Here is a 13649-nt window from a genome sequence, read left to right as displayed (position 1 = left end):
CAGGGTTTTAGGGGAGGGTTAGAGGGTTAGGGAGCCAGGGTTAGGGAGGGAGGGTTAGGGGGAGGGAGGGTTAGGGGAGGGAGGGTTAGGGGAGCCAGGGTTAGGGAGGGAGGGTTAGGGGAGGGAGGGTTAGGGTAGCCAGGATTAGGAGAGCCAGGGTTAGGGGGAGCCAGGGTTAGGGGAGGGAGTGTTAGTGGAGCCAGGGTTAGGGAGGGAGGGTAGGGAGGGAGGGTTAGGGGAGCCAGGATTAGGAGAGCCAGGGTTAGGGAAGGGAGGGTTAGGGGAGGGAGGGTTAGGGGAGCCAGGATTAGGAGAGCCAGGGTTAGGGAGGGAGAGTTAGGCGAGGGAGGGTTAGGGGAGGGGTTAGGGAGCCAGGGTTAGGGAGGGAGCGTCAGGGGAGGGAGGGTTAGGGGAGCCAGGGTTAGGGGAGCCAGGGTTAGGGAAGGGAGGGTTAGAGGAGGGAGGGTTAGGGGAGCCAGGGGTTAGGAGAGCCAGGGTTAGGGGAGGGAGAGTTAGGGGTTAGGGAGGGAGGGTTAGGGGAGGGAGGGTTAGGGGAGGGAGGGTTAGGGGGGAGCCAGGGTTAGGGGAGCCAGGGTTAGGGAAGGGAGGGTTAGAGGAGGGAGGGTTAGGGGAGCCAGGATTAGGAGAGCCAGGGTTAGGGGAGGGAGAGTTAGAGGAGGGAGGGTTAGGGGAGCCAGGGTTAGGGGAGGGAGGGTCAGGGGAGGGAGGATTAGGGGAGCCAGGGTTAGGGGAGCCAGGGTTAGGGAAGGGAGGGTTAGAGGAGGGAGGGTTAGGGGAGCCAGGATTAGGAGAGCCAGGGTTAGGGAGGGAGAGTTAGGCGAGGGAGGGTTAGGGGAGCCAGGGTTAGGGGAGGGAGGGTTAGGGGAGTGAGGTGACCTAGGCACGGCCGGCGGTGTGACTGATAGCCCACCAAGGCCTCAGCAAGCTGAGACGGGGGGAAAGACTAACCCACCTTGACATGTGTAGGAAACCCTAGCAGGCTGAGCTAGCAGTCAGATAGGAACCACCGGAGGAGCTGAGCTGCGCTGCGTCGTAATGCGTCCCTTTCAACTAAATCTGTTTAGATGAGAGCAGTAAAAAGGAATGCCTCCATATACCTCCTGGAAACCACACACAACTGCAGTAAAATGACATTGGCCAAAATGAATGGGTATTGGGTATTGGGCAACTGCACAAACATATAGCAAACATGTAGCGCTGCCAACTAAAGTTCTCTCACTGAGCTTTGATTCTATATGTGTGTGGGAACTAGTTAATAAGGATAGACAACAGCAAAGTGGCTTTAACAACGACTTAAGAAGGTTTGCATTGACTAGTAGACATGAAAATGAAGAAAGGGCATTCTAAGATTAGAGGAGGTAAGAGAATAGAGAGAAGCCGTGGCGAGAAAGGGAGGAGAGAAGAGGGGGAGGAGTGGATGAGGGAGAACAGTGGATGAGGGAGAAGAGTGGATGAGGGAGAGGAGTGGATGAGGGAGAGGAGTGGATGAGGGAGAGGAGTGGATGAGGGAGAGGAGTGGATGAGGGAGAGGAGTGGATGGGGAGAGGAGTGGATGAGGGAGAGGAGTGGATGAGAGAGAGGAGTGGATGAGGGAGAAGAGTGGATGAGGGAGAGGAGTGGATGAGGGAGAAGAGTGGATGAGAGAGAGGAGTGGATGAGAGAGAGGAGTGGATGAGAGAGAAGAGTGGATGGGGGAGAGGAGTGGATGGGGGAGAGGAGTGGATGAGGGAGAGGAGTGGATGAGGGAGAGGAGTGGATGAGGGAGAGGAGTGGATGAGGGAGAGGAGTGGATGAGAGAGAGAGTAAGTGGAAGATGGACATGTTTCTACACTCTCTCTTGACCCTCAGCTTGGCTGAGAGGAGAGGAGAGGAGAGGAGAGGAGAGGAGAGGAGAGGAGAGGAGAGGAGAGGAGAGGAGAGGAGAGGAGAGGAGAGGAGAGGAGAGGAGAGGAGAGGATTTTTATCTTGCACGCCACAGTGGAACAGAGAAGCTGTAAATAGTCCTGAGGCCAGGGTTACGCTCCAAATGGAACCTTATTATCTACATAGTGCACTACTTTTGACCAGGGCCCTATAGGGAAAAGGGTGCCTTTTGGGAGTGAACCCAGGGCTGTATCTCAGGAGGAGAAATGAAGGCCTGGGATGGAGCCAACACAAACACAGGCCAGAGCCAGCCCAGAAGGATCCGCAGCACCACTCCACGGTGCCCACACACACACAGTCATGTGTGGGCAGGCATACACAGACATACATGCATGTGCTCATCTGCGTAACACAAACACGCATCCATCCATCATTCAACAGATGGTTCTTCCCCCTCACTGACTCAAATAGTAGTCAAACAACAGACACAACCATTTTGTATCCTGTGTTTTGAACCTAACCCCCAAGTACTCATCTGTTGGTACTGTACTTCTAGACCTAATATTAGTCCATCCTTGACATGGACAAAAAAATACAAATCCTCCTGCCAGTGTATAACAATACCCAGAGGATAAAAAATAGTTTAACAAGACCACACTGAGTCCTAAATGGCACCCTATTCCCTATATATAGTGCACTACATAGGGAATAGGGTGTCATTTAGTACACAACCCACAACTCATGGAGTGTTAAGCAAAGACTACATTCTGGGGAGAAATAGGAGTCCTTTAAACATATCATGTCAACACACAGTCTTCACATTAGGCTGTTAACACTGATTAAAAAGCACATTCTATTGTTCCTGAAGAAGACATGTGTAAACTCTTTACAAATATATTTACCTCACTAGCACAGCACTATTCAAGGTGACAAATTGAAATAATATAAACAATGTATTTTTTAAATTAAAATTAAAAAATGTTCCTGGCCGGATATCAGACCAGGGAACACATATAGAAACTGAACAAGTTGAAAGTGATCATTTTTGGGGATTCCCATTTGCACATACAGTAGATCTACCGAGGGTCACCTGGCTGCGTCATCAGAGAGTCACCTGGCTGCGTCATCAGAGAGTCACCTGGCTGCGTCATCAGAGAGTCACCTGGCTGCGTCATCAGAGAGTCTCCTGGCTGCGTCATCAGAGAGTCACCTGGCTGCGTCATCAGAGAGTCACCTGGCTGCGTCATCAGAGAGTCACCTGGCTGCGTCATCAGAGAGTCTCCTGGCTGCGTCATCAGAGAGTCACCTGGCTGCGTCATCAGAGAGTCACCTGGCTGCGTCATCAGAGAGTCACCTGGCTGCGTCATCAGAGAGTCACCTGGCTGCGTCATCAGAGTCACCTGGCTGCGTCATCAGAGAGTCACCTGGCTGCGTCATCAGAGAGTCACCTGGCTGCGTCATCAGAGAGTCACCTGGCTGCGTCATCAGAGAGTCACCTGGCTGCGTCATCAGAGAGCTGTGGGATGAGAGAGAGCTCACATGCGCTGTCTTGTCTTTGCCCTGCTAACACCTTGCTCACTGAAACACACACACACCGTTATTAAATGTTAGCTTAACCAAACCATTCATAGGCATTTTAAAAGGCGTATTTGAAGTGTAAAGCCACTGGAATGCAAACAATGAATCTGTCACTTTAAAAAGGTTCTGTCATCCTCTATGATTCCCTCTTTAAAGGGGGGCAGGTAGCCTAGTGATTAAGAGCAGTGGGCCAGTAACCAAAAGGTTGCTGATTTGAACCCTGAGCCATCAAGGTGGAGAAATCAGCCGTTCTGCCCTTGACCAAGGCAGTTAACCCCCAAAAACAACGCTGCCTGGGCGCCATGGATGTCGATTAAGGCAGCCCCCCTCACCTCTCTGATTCAGAGGGGTTGGGTTAAATGTGGAAAACACATTTCAGTTGAAGGCATTCAGTTGTGTGACTGACTAGGTATCCCCCTTTGTGATAACATTAGAATATTAATTTTCTGAGTAATGATTTAATTTATGCAGCATTTAGACACACAATATGAATCTGCATATTCAGCCACCTTTAAAAGGACCCTGAAATGACAATACTTTGAAATGTTGATATCTGGCTGAAAAGCATTAACTTGCCAAATGAATTCATTCCAAGAGGCCTCTGGGTAGACATTAGAGAAGGTGGGAAAGAAACAGCTTTCTATATTTGCCTAAACTGTTCCTTGGTGTCCTGATTTCTGTAATTGCTCAGGCAGGACACCAGAGGTTGTGGTGGTTGTGTGGCGTTTGTAGAGTAGGTCCCTCATGTTAAACACATGACAGTAATCCCATTAAAATGCAAGAATTCTTCCTCTGCTATTCATGTTCATGTTATGGAACATGTTTTGCGTTACTCCAGAAATGTGCCAGGATTTTTCCAACTTCAGCTGAAAGACATTCGGGGAGCAATGCAACTCTCTCTCTGTTGGCTAAACTAGACCTGGGTTCAAATACTATTTAAAATACAGAGAGTTTGGCTTTAGCCTTACTGGAGTACCTGATTGGCACGATTTGCCCTTTTGGAACTTTTCTATTGGCTTCATTACAACAGACAAGCTGAATAAAGCACAGTGTAGGTATATGAAATTATTTCAAATATTATTTGAGCCCAGGTCTGGGTTTAACAAGCGAGAGAGAGAAGACTAGTCCAGGGATTATTTAGACTAGACTGGTGGGGATCTGGGGAGTGACTTCCAGTCCCAGATCTCTTTGTACTCTACAAAATGACAATTCCCATGAGTGGCAGAGGCCGACTGGCTATTCAGTACAACCTGCATGGGAGTTGAAAGCAGGCAAGTACATGTTGAGAAGAAACATTAAAGCAGAAGTCAACCCATGTACGGAACAGAGAGCTCTACAGAGGACTAGAGGATAAACAAATCAAATAGGTCTGCTTGACGAGGTTCAAAATGGCATTGATACTTTTTGGGCATATTTGCGAGACAAGACAGATTTCTAAGACAAACTCATTTGCATTTTGATTGATTCAACACCCTCATAGCAAAAGCAATCAAGAACTGCCAAAAAATCTAGGTGATTGCCTTGACTAAAGAAGGATTTTGAGGGAGCATTACTACAACTAACAATGAAGGATATTTAGCTATACCAAACACTAAATAGGGAAAAGACACAGTGCTTATGGAAATACTTCCTTTGACACCTCATAGAATTCCATCCCTATTATCCAACCCAAAGGACCTGATGACTGTGAGATTAAAACATTTGGGCAGCAACTGACTGTTTGTACCCACGAGCCACCGCCACTTCAAATATTTAATTTGATTCTGTCAAAGTGGTGGGCTGAACAGTGGGAATATTGACAGTTGGGGAAGGTTAATTAGTTTGTGTTTTAGCACTGCGGTTTACTGTCCCGAGCGGGCTGTTGCTTCGAGAAAATCCTGTGTTGAATTTCTTTCCTCTGCCAGAGTAGGCTTCCTGCAGCAGGTCAAATTTAACTGTTGGTGGCCTCCCCCTTTCCTGAGGGGCTCTGAGCCGGGCCTGCCACGAGCCACTAGACCCACCCCCCTCTACTAGAGACACTGGACTCCACCCTCAACTCCTCTGCCCACCACACGCAGGCAGGCCCTGCCTTGTGCCACTCCATCACCTCTCAGACCCCTTCCCCTTCATCCCCTCCATCCCACTACACATCACCCAGGTCAGGACCACCGCTGTCAGGCGCTTCCTGCACAAGCCACCGGTACAGACCAGAGACCACATCTCAGGGGATCTTCAGGGGATTTCTACAGAAGACAATCAGCCCTCTGACAATTGAGTTTGTCTTATTAGGAGAGGATAGGAATGTAGCTATCACAGTAATGTCTCCTTTGTTGAAGTCTTCTAAATTCAATGGGATCAATCTCATCTGTGATTTGGTTTTAGAGGACAGAGACTGTTTTATAGAGGACAGAGGCTGTTTTATAGAGGACAGAGGCTGTTTTATAGAGGACAGAGGCTGTTGTATAGAGGACAGAGGCTGTTGTATAGAGGACAGAGGCTGTTTTATAGAGGACAGAGGCTGTTGTATAGAGGACAGAGGCTGTTGTATAGAGGACAGAGGCTGTTTTATAGAGGACAGAGGCTGTTTTATAGAGGACAGAGGCTGTTGTATAGAGGACAGAGGCTGTTGTATAGAGGACAGAGGCTGTTTTATAGAGGACAGAGGCTGTTTTATAGAGGACAGAGAGGCTGTTTAATAGAGGACAGAGGCTGTTTTATAGAGGACAGAGGCTGTTGTATAGAGGACAGAGGCTGTTGTATAGAGGACAGAGGATGTTTTATAGAGGACAGAGGCTGTTTTATAGAGGACAGAGGCTGTTTTATAGAGGACAGAGGCTGTTTTATAGAGGACAGAGACTGTTTTATAGAGGACAGAGGCTGTTGTATAGAGGACAGAGGCTGTTGTATAGAGGACAGAGGCTGTTTTATAGAGGACAGAGACTGTTTTATAGAGGACAGAGGCTGTTGTATAGAGGACAGAGGCTGTTATATAGAGGACAGAGGCTGTTTTATAGAGGACAGAGACTGTTTTATAGAGGACAGAGGCTGTTTTATAGAGGACAGAGACTGTTTTATAGAGGACAGAGGCTGTTTTATAGAGGACAGAGACTGTTTTATAGAGGACAGAGGCTGTTGTATAGAGGACAGAGGCTGTTGTATAGAGGACAGAGGCTGTTTTATAGAGGACAGAGACTGTTTTATAGAGGACAGAGGCTGTTGTATAGAGGACAGAGGCTGTTGTATAGAGGACAGAGGCTGTTTTATAGAGGACAGAGACTGTTTTATAGAGGACAGAGGCTGTTTTATAGAGGACAGAGACTGTTTTATAGAGGACAGAGGCTGTTTTATAGAGGACAGAGACTGTTGTATAGAGGACAGAGACTGTTGTATAGAGGACAGAGGCTGTTTTATAGAGGACAGAGACTGTTGTATAGAGGACAGAGACTGTTGTATAGAGGACAGAGGCTGTTTTATAGAGGACAGAGACTGTTGTATAGAGGACAGAGACTGTTGTATAGAGGACAGAGGCTGTTTTATAGAGGACAGAGACTGTTGTATAGAGGACAGAGGCTGTTGTATAGAGGACAGAGGCTGTTTTATAGAGGACAGAGACTGTTTTATAGAGGACAGAGGCTGTTGTATAGAGGACAGAGGCTGTTGTATAGAGGACAGAGGCTGTTTTATAGAGGACAGAGGCTGTTTTATAGAGGACAGAGACTGTTTTATAGAGGACAGAGGCTGTTGTATAGAGGACAGAGGCTGTTGTATAGAGGACAGAGGCTGTTTTATAGAGGACAGAGACTGTTTTATAGAGGACAGAGGCTGTTTTATAGAGGACAGAGACTGTTTTATAGAGGACAGAGGCTGTTTTATAGAGGACAGAGACTGTTGTATAGAGGACAGAGACTGTTGTATAGAGGACAGAGGCTGTTTTATAGAGGACAGAGACTGTTGTATAGAGGACAGAGACTGTTGTATAGAGGACAGAGGCTGTTTTATAGAGGACAGAGACTGTTGTATAGAGGACAGAGGCTGTTTTATAGAGGACAGAGACTGTTGTATAGAGGACAGAGGCTGTTGTATAGAGGACAGAGGCTGTTTTATAGAGGACAGAGGCTGTTTTATAGAGGACAGAGAGGCTGTTTTGTAGAGGACGAAGAGGCTGTTGTATAGAGGACAGAGAGGCTGTTGTATAGAGGACAGAGAGGCTGTTTTGTAGAGGACGAAGAGGCTGTTTTATAGAGGACAAAGAGGCTGTTGTATAGAGGACAGAGACTGTTGTATAGAGGACAGAGGCTGTTTTATAGAGGACAGAGAGGCTGTTTTGTAGAGGACGAAGAGGCTGTTTTATAGAGGACAAAGAGGCTGTTGTATAGAGGACAGAGACTGTTGTATAGAGGACAGAGGCTGTTGTATAGAGGACAGAGAGGCTGTTTTATAGAGGACAGAGAGGCTGTTTTGTAGAGGACGAAGAGGCTGTTTTATAGAGGACAAAGAGGCTGTTTTATAGAGGAGAAAGAGGCTGTTTTTATAGAGGACAAAGAGGCTGTTTTATAGAGGACAAAGAGGCTGTTTTCTAGAGGACAGAGAGGTTTTATAGAGGACAGAGAGGCTGTTTTCTAGAGGATGAAGAGGCTGTTTTATAGAGGAAAGAAGCTGCTTTATAGAGGACGGGGAGGCTGTTTTATAGAGGACAGAGGCTGTTTTATAGAGGACAGAGAGGCTGTTTTATAGAGGACAGAGAGGCTGTTTTGTAGAGGACAGAGACTGTTTTATAGAGGACAGAGGCTGTTGTATAGAGGACAGAGGCTGTTTTATAGAGGACAGAGACTGTTTTATAGAGGACAGAGGCTGTTTTATAGAGGACAGAGACTGTTTTATAGAGGACAGAGGCTGTTTTATAGAGGACAGAGACTGTTGTATAGAGGACAGAGACTGTTGTATAGAGGACAGAGGCTGTTGTATAGAGGACAGAGGCTGTTGTATAGAGGACAGAGGCTGTTGTATAGAGGACAGAGGCTGTTTTGCTAGAGGACAGAGAGGCTGTTTTGTAGAGGACGAAGAGGCTGTTGTATAGAGGACAGAGAGGCTGTTGTATAGAGGACAGAGAGGCTGTTGTATAGAGGACAGAGAGGCTGTTTTGTAGAGGACGAAGAGGCTGTTTTATAGAGGACAAAGAGGCTGTTGTATAGAGGACAGAGACTGTTGTATAGAGGACAGAGGCTGTTTTATAGAGGACAGAGAGGCTGTTTTGTAGAGGACGAAGAGGCTGTTTTATAGAGGACAAAGAGGCTGTTGTATAGAGGACAGAGACTGTTGTATAGAGGACAGAGGCTGTTGTATAGAGGACAGAGAGGCTGTTTTATAGAGGACAGAGAGGCTGTTTTGTAGAGGACGAAGAGGCTGTTTTATAGAGGACAAAGAGGCTGTTTTATAGAGGAGAAAGAGGCTGTTTTTATAGAGGACAAAGAGGCTGTTTTATAGAGGACAAAGAGGCTGTTTTCTAGAGGACAGAGAGGTTTTATAGAGGACAGAGAGGCTGTTTTCTAGAGGATGAAGAGGCTGTTTTATAGAGGAAAGAAGCTGTTTTATAGAGGACGGGGAGGCTGTTTTATAGAGGACAGAGGCTGTTTTATAGAGGACAGAGAGGCTGTTTTATAGAGGACAGAGAGGCTGTTTTGTAGAGGACGAAGAGGCTGTTTTATCGAGGACAAAGAGGCTGTTTTATAGAGGAGAAAGAGGCTGTTTTTATAGAGGACAAAGAGGCTGTTTTATAGAGGACAAAGAGGCTGTTTTCTAGAGGACAGAGGCTGTTTTATAGAGGACAGAGGCTGTTTTATAGAGGACAGAGGCTGTTGTATAGAGGACAGAGGCTGTTGTATAGAGGACAGAGGCTGTTTTATAGAGGACAGAGGCTGTTGTATAGAGGACAGAGGCTGTTGTATAGAGGACAGAGGCTGTTTTATAGAGGACAGAGGCTGTTTTATAGAGGACAGAGGCTGTTGTATAGAGGACAGAGGCTGTTGTATAGAGGACAGAGGCTGTTTTATAGAGGACAGAGGCTGTTTTATAGAGGACAGAGAGGCTGTTTAATAGAGGACAGAGGCTGTTTTATAGAGGACAGAGGCTGTTGTATAGAGGACAGAGGCTGTTGTATAGAGGACAGAGGATGTTTTATAGAGGACAGAGGCTGTTTTATAGAGGACAGAGGCTGTTTTATAGAGGACAGAGGCTGTTTTATAGAGGACAGAGACTGTTTTATAGAGGACAGAGGCTGTTGTATAGAGGACAGAGGCTGTTGTATAGAGGACAGAGGCTGTTTTATAGAGGACAGAGACTGTTTTATAGAGGACAGAGGCTGTTGTATAGAGGACAGAGGCTGTTATATAGAGGACAGAGGCTGTTTTATAGAGGACAGAGACTGTTTTATAGAGGACAGAGGCTGTTTTATAGAGGACAGAGACTGTTTTATAGAGGACAGAGGCTGTTTTATAGAGGACAGAGACTGTTTTATAGAGGACAGAGGCTGTTGTATAGAGGACAGAGGCTGTTGTATAGAGGACAGAGGCTGTTTTATAGAGGACAGAGACTGTTTTATAGAGGACAGAGGCTGTTGTATAGAGGACAGAGGCTGTTGTATAGAGGACAGAGGCTGTTTTATAGAGGACAGAGACTGTTTTATAGAGGACAGAGGCTGTTTTATAGAGGACAGAGACTGTTTTATAGAGGACAGAGGCTGTTTTATAGAGGACAGAGACTGTTGTATAGAGGACAGAGACTGTTGTATAGAGGACAGAGGCTGTTTTATAGAGGACAGAGACTGTTGTATAGAGGACAGAGACTGTTGTATAGAGGACAGAGGCTGTTTTATAGAGGACAGAGACTGTTGTATAGAGGACAGAGACTGTTGTATAGAGGACAGAGGCTGTTTTATAGAGGACAGAGACTGTTGTATAGAGGACAGAGGCTGTTGTATAGAGGACAGAGGCTGTTTTATAGAGGACAGAGACTGTTTTATAGAGGACAGAGGCTGTTGTATAGAGGACAGAGGCTGTTGTATAGAGGACAGAGGCTGTTTTATAGAGGACAGAGGCTGTTTTATAGAGGACAGAGACTGTTTTATAGAGGACAGAGGCTGTTGTATAGAGGACAGAGGCTGTTGTATAGAGGACAGAGGCTGTTTTATAGAGGACAGAGACTGTTTTATAGAGGACAGAGGCTGTTTTATAGAGGACAGAGACTGTTTTATAGAGGACAGAGGCTGTTTTATAGAGGACAGAGACTGTTGTATAGAGGACAGAGACTGTTGTATAGAGGACAGAGGCTGTTTTATAGAGGACAGAGACTGTTGTATAGAGGACAGAGACTGTTGTATAGAGGACAGAGGCTGTTTTATAGAGGACAGAGACTGTTGTATAGAGGACAGAGGCTGTTTTATAGAGGACAGAGACTGTTGTATAGAGGACAGAGGCTGTTGTATAGAGGACAGAGGCTGTTTTATAGAGGACAGAGGCTGTTTTATAGAGGACAGAGAGGCTGTTTTGTAGAGGACGAAGAGGCTGTTGTATAGAGGACAGAGAGGCTGTTGTATAGAGGACAGAGAGGCTGTTTTGTAGAGGACGAAGAGGCTGTTTTATAGAGGACAAAGAGGCTGTTGTATAGAGGACAGAGACTGTTGTATAGAGGACAGAGGCTGTTTTATAGAGGACAGAGAGGCTGTTTTGTAGAGGACGAAGAGGCTGTTTTATAGAGGACAAAGAGGCTGTTGTATAGAGGACAGAGACTGTTGTATAGAGGACAGAGGCTGTTGTATAGAGGACAGAGAGGCTGTTTTATAGAGGACAGAGAGGCTGTTTTGTAGAGGACGAAGAGGCTGTTTTATAGAGGACAAAGAGGCTGTTTTATAGAGGAGAAAGAGGCTGTTTTTATAGAGGACAAAGAGGCTGTTTTATAGAGGACAAAGAGGCTGTTTTCTAGAGGACAGAGAGGTTTTATAGAGGACAGAGAGGCTGTTTTCTAGAGGATGAAGAGGCTGTTTTATAGAGGAAAGAAGCTGCTTTATAGAGGACGGGGAGGCTGTTTTATAGAGGACAGAGGCTGTTTTATAGAGGACAGAGAGGCTGTTTTATAGAGGACAGAGAGGCTGTTTTGTAGAGGACAGAGACTGTTTTATAGAGGACAGAGGCTGTTGTATAGAGGACAGAGGCTGTTTTATAGAGGACAGAGACTGTTTTATAGAGGACAGAGGCTGTTTTATAGAGGACAGAGACTGTTTTATAGAGGACAGAGGCTGTTTTATAGAGGACAGAGACTGTTGTATAGAGGACAGAGACTGTTGTATAGAGGACAGAGGCTGTTGTATAGAGGACAGAGGCTGTTGTATAGAGGACAGAGGCTGTTGTATAGAGGACAGAGGCTGTTTTATAGAGGACAGAGAGGCTGTTTTGTAGAGGACGAAGAGGCTGTTGTATAGAGGACAGAGAGGCTGTTGTATAGAGGACAGAGAGGCTGTTGTATAGAGGACAGAGAGGCTGTTTTGTAGAGGACGAAGAGGCTGTTTTATAGAGGACAAAGAGGCTGTTGTATAGAGGACAGAGACTGTTGTATAGAGGACAGAGGCTGTTTTATAGAGGACAGAGAGGCTGTTTTGTAGAGGACGAAGAGGCTGTTTTATAGAGGACAAAGAGGCTGTTGTATAGAGGACAGAGACTGTTGTATAGAGGACAGAGGCTGTTGTATAGAGGACAGAGAGGCTGTTTTATAGAGGACAGAGAGGCTGTTTTGTAGAGGACAAGAGGCTGTTTTATAGAGGACAAAGAGGCTGTTTTATAGAGGAGAAAGAGGCTGTTTTTATAGAGGACAAAGAGGCTGTTTTATAGAGGACAAAGAGGCTGTTTTAGAGGACAGAGAGGTTTTAGAGGACAGAGAGGCTGTTTTCTAGAGGATGAAGGCTGTTTTATAGAGGAAAGAAGCTGTTTTATAGAGGACAGGCTGTTTTATAGAGGACAGAGGCTGTTTTATAGAGGACAGAGAGGCTGTTTTATAGAGGACAGAGAGGCTGTTTTGTAGAGGACGAAGAGGCTGTTTTATCGAGGACAGAGGCTGTTTTATAGAGGACGAAGAGGCTGTTTTTATAGAGGACAAAGAGGCTGTTTTTATAGAGGACAAAGAGGCTGTTTTCTAGAGGATGAAGAGGCTGTTTTATAGAGGAAAGAAGCTGTTTTATAGAGGACAGAGAGGCTATTTTCTAGAGGACAGAGAGGCTATTTTCTAGAGGACAGAGGCTGTTTTTCTAGAGGACAGAGAGGCTATTTTCTAGTGGATGAAGAGGCTGCTTTCTAGAGGATGAAGAGGCTGTGAGAAAAATGTCCAGAATATCCAGAGACTGGATGTCCTCACTACTTAAGACTGATGATCAAATACAAAAGAAACAGTAGTGCACTACCGAGGAAATAGGTTGCTATTTGGGATGCAGATTCTGTATTCCTGGCAGCAACAGGCAGCCCTGCTTCTCCCCCTGCCAAGGACCTCTGACAATACACTGCACTGACATCAGACCACTGCAGACAGACCTACTACACTGCACTGACATCAGACTATACACTGCACTGACAGACCTCTGACAATACACTGCACTGACATCAGACTATACACTGCACTGACATCAGACCTCAGACTGTACACTGCACTGACATCAGACCTCAGACTATACACTGCACTGACATCAGACTATACACTGCACTGACAGACCTCAGACTATACACTGCACTGACATCAGACTATACACTGCACTGACATCAGACCTCAGACTGTACACTGCACTGACATCAGACCTCAGACTATACACTGCACTGACATCAGACTATACACTGCACTGACATCAGACCTCAGACTATACACTGCACTGACATCAGACTATACACTGCACTGACATCAGACCTCTGACAATACACTGCACTGACATCAGACCTCAGACTATACACTGCACTGACATCAGACCTCTGACAATACACTGCACTGACATCAGACTATACACTGCACTGACATCAGACCTCAGACTATACACTGCACTGACATCAGACCTCAGACTATACACTGCACTGACATCAGACCTCAGACTATACACTGCACTGACATCAGACCTCAGACTATACACTGCACTGACAGACCTCAGACTATACACTGCACTGACATCAGACCTCAGACTA

The sequence above is a fragment of the Oncorhynchus gorbuscha genome, linkage group LG16, assembly GCF_021184085.1.
Source record: "Oncorhynchus gorbuscha isolate QuinsamMale2020 ecotype Even-year linkage group LG16, OgorEven_v1.0, whole genome shotgun sequence".
Lineage (NCBI taxonomy): Eukaryota > Metazoa > Chordata > Actinopteri > Salmoniformes > Salmonidae > Oncorhynchus > Oncorhynchus gorbuscha.
The sequence above is the reverse complement of the archived record's forward strand: the minus strand, read 5'-3'. Positions refer to the sequence as shown.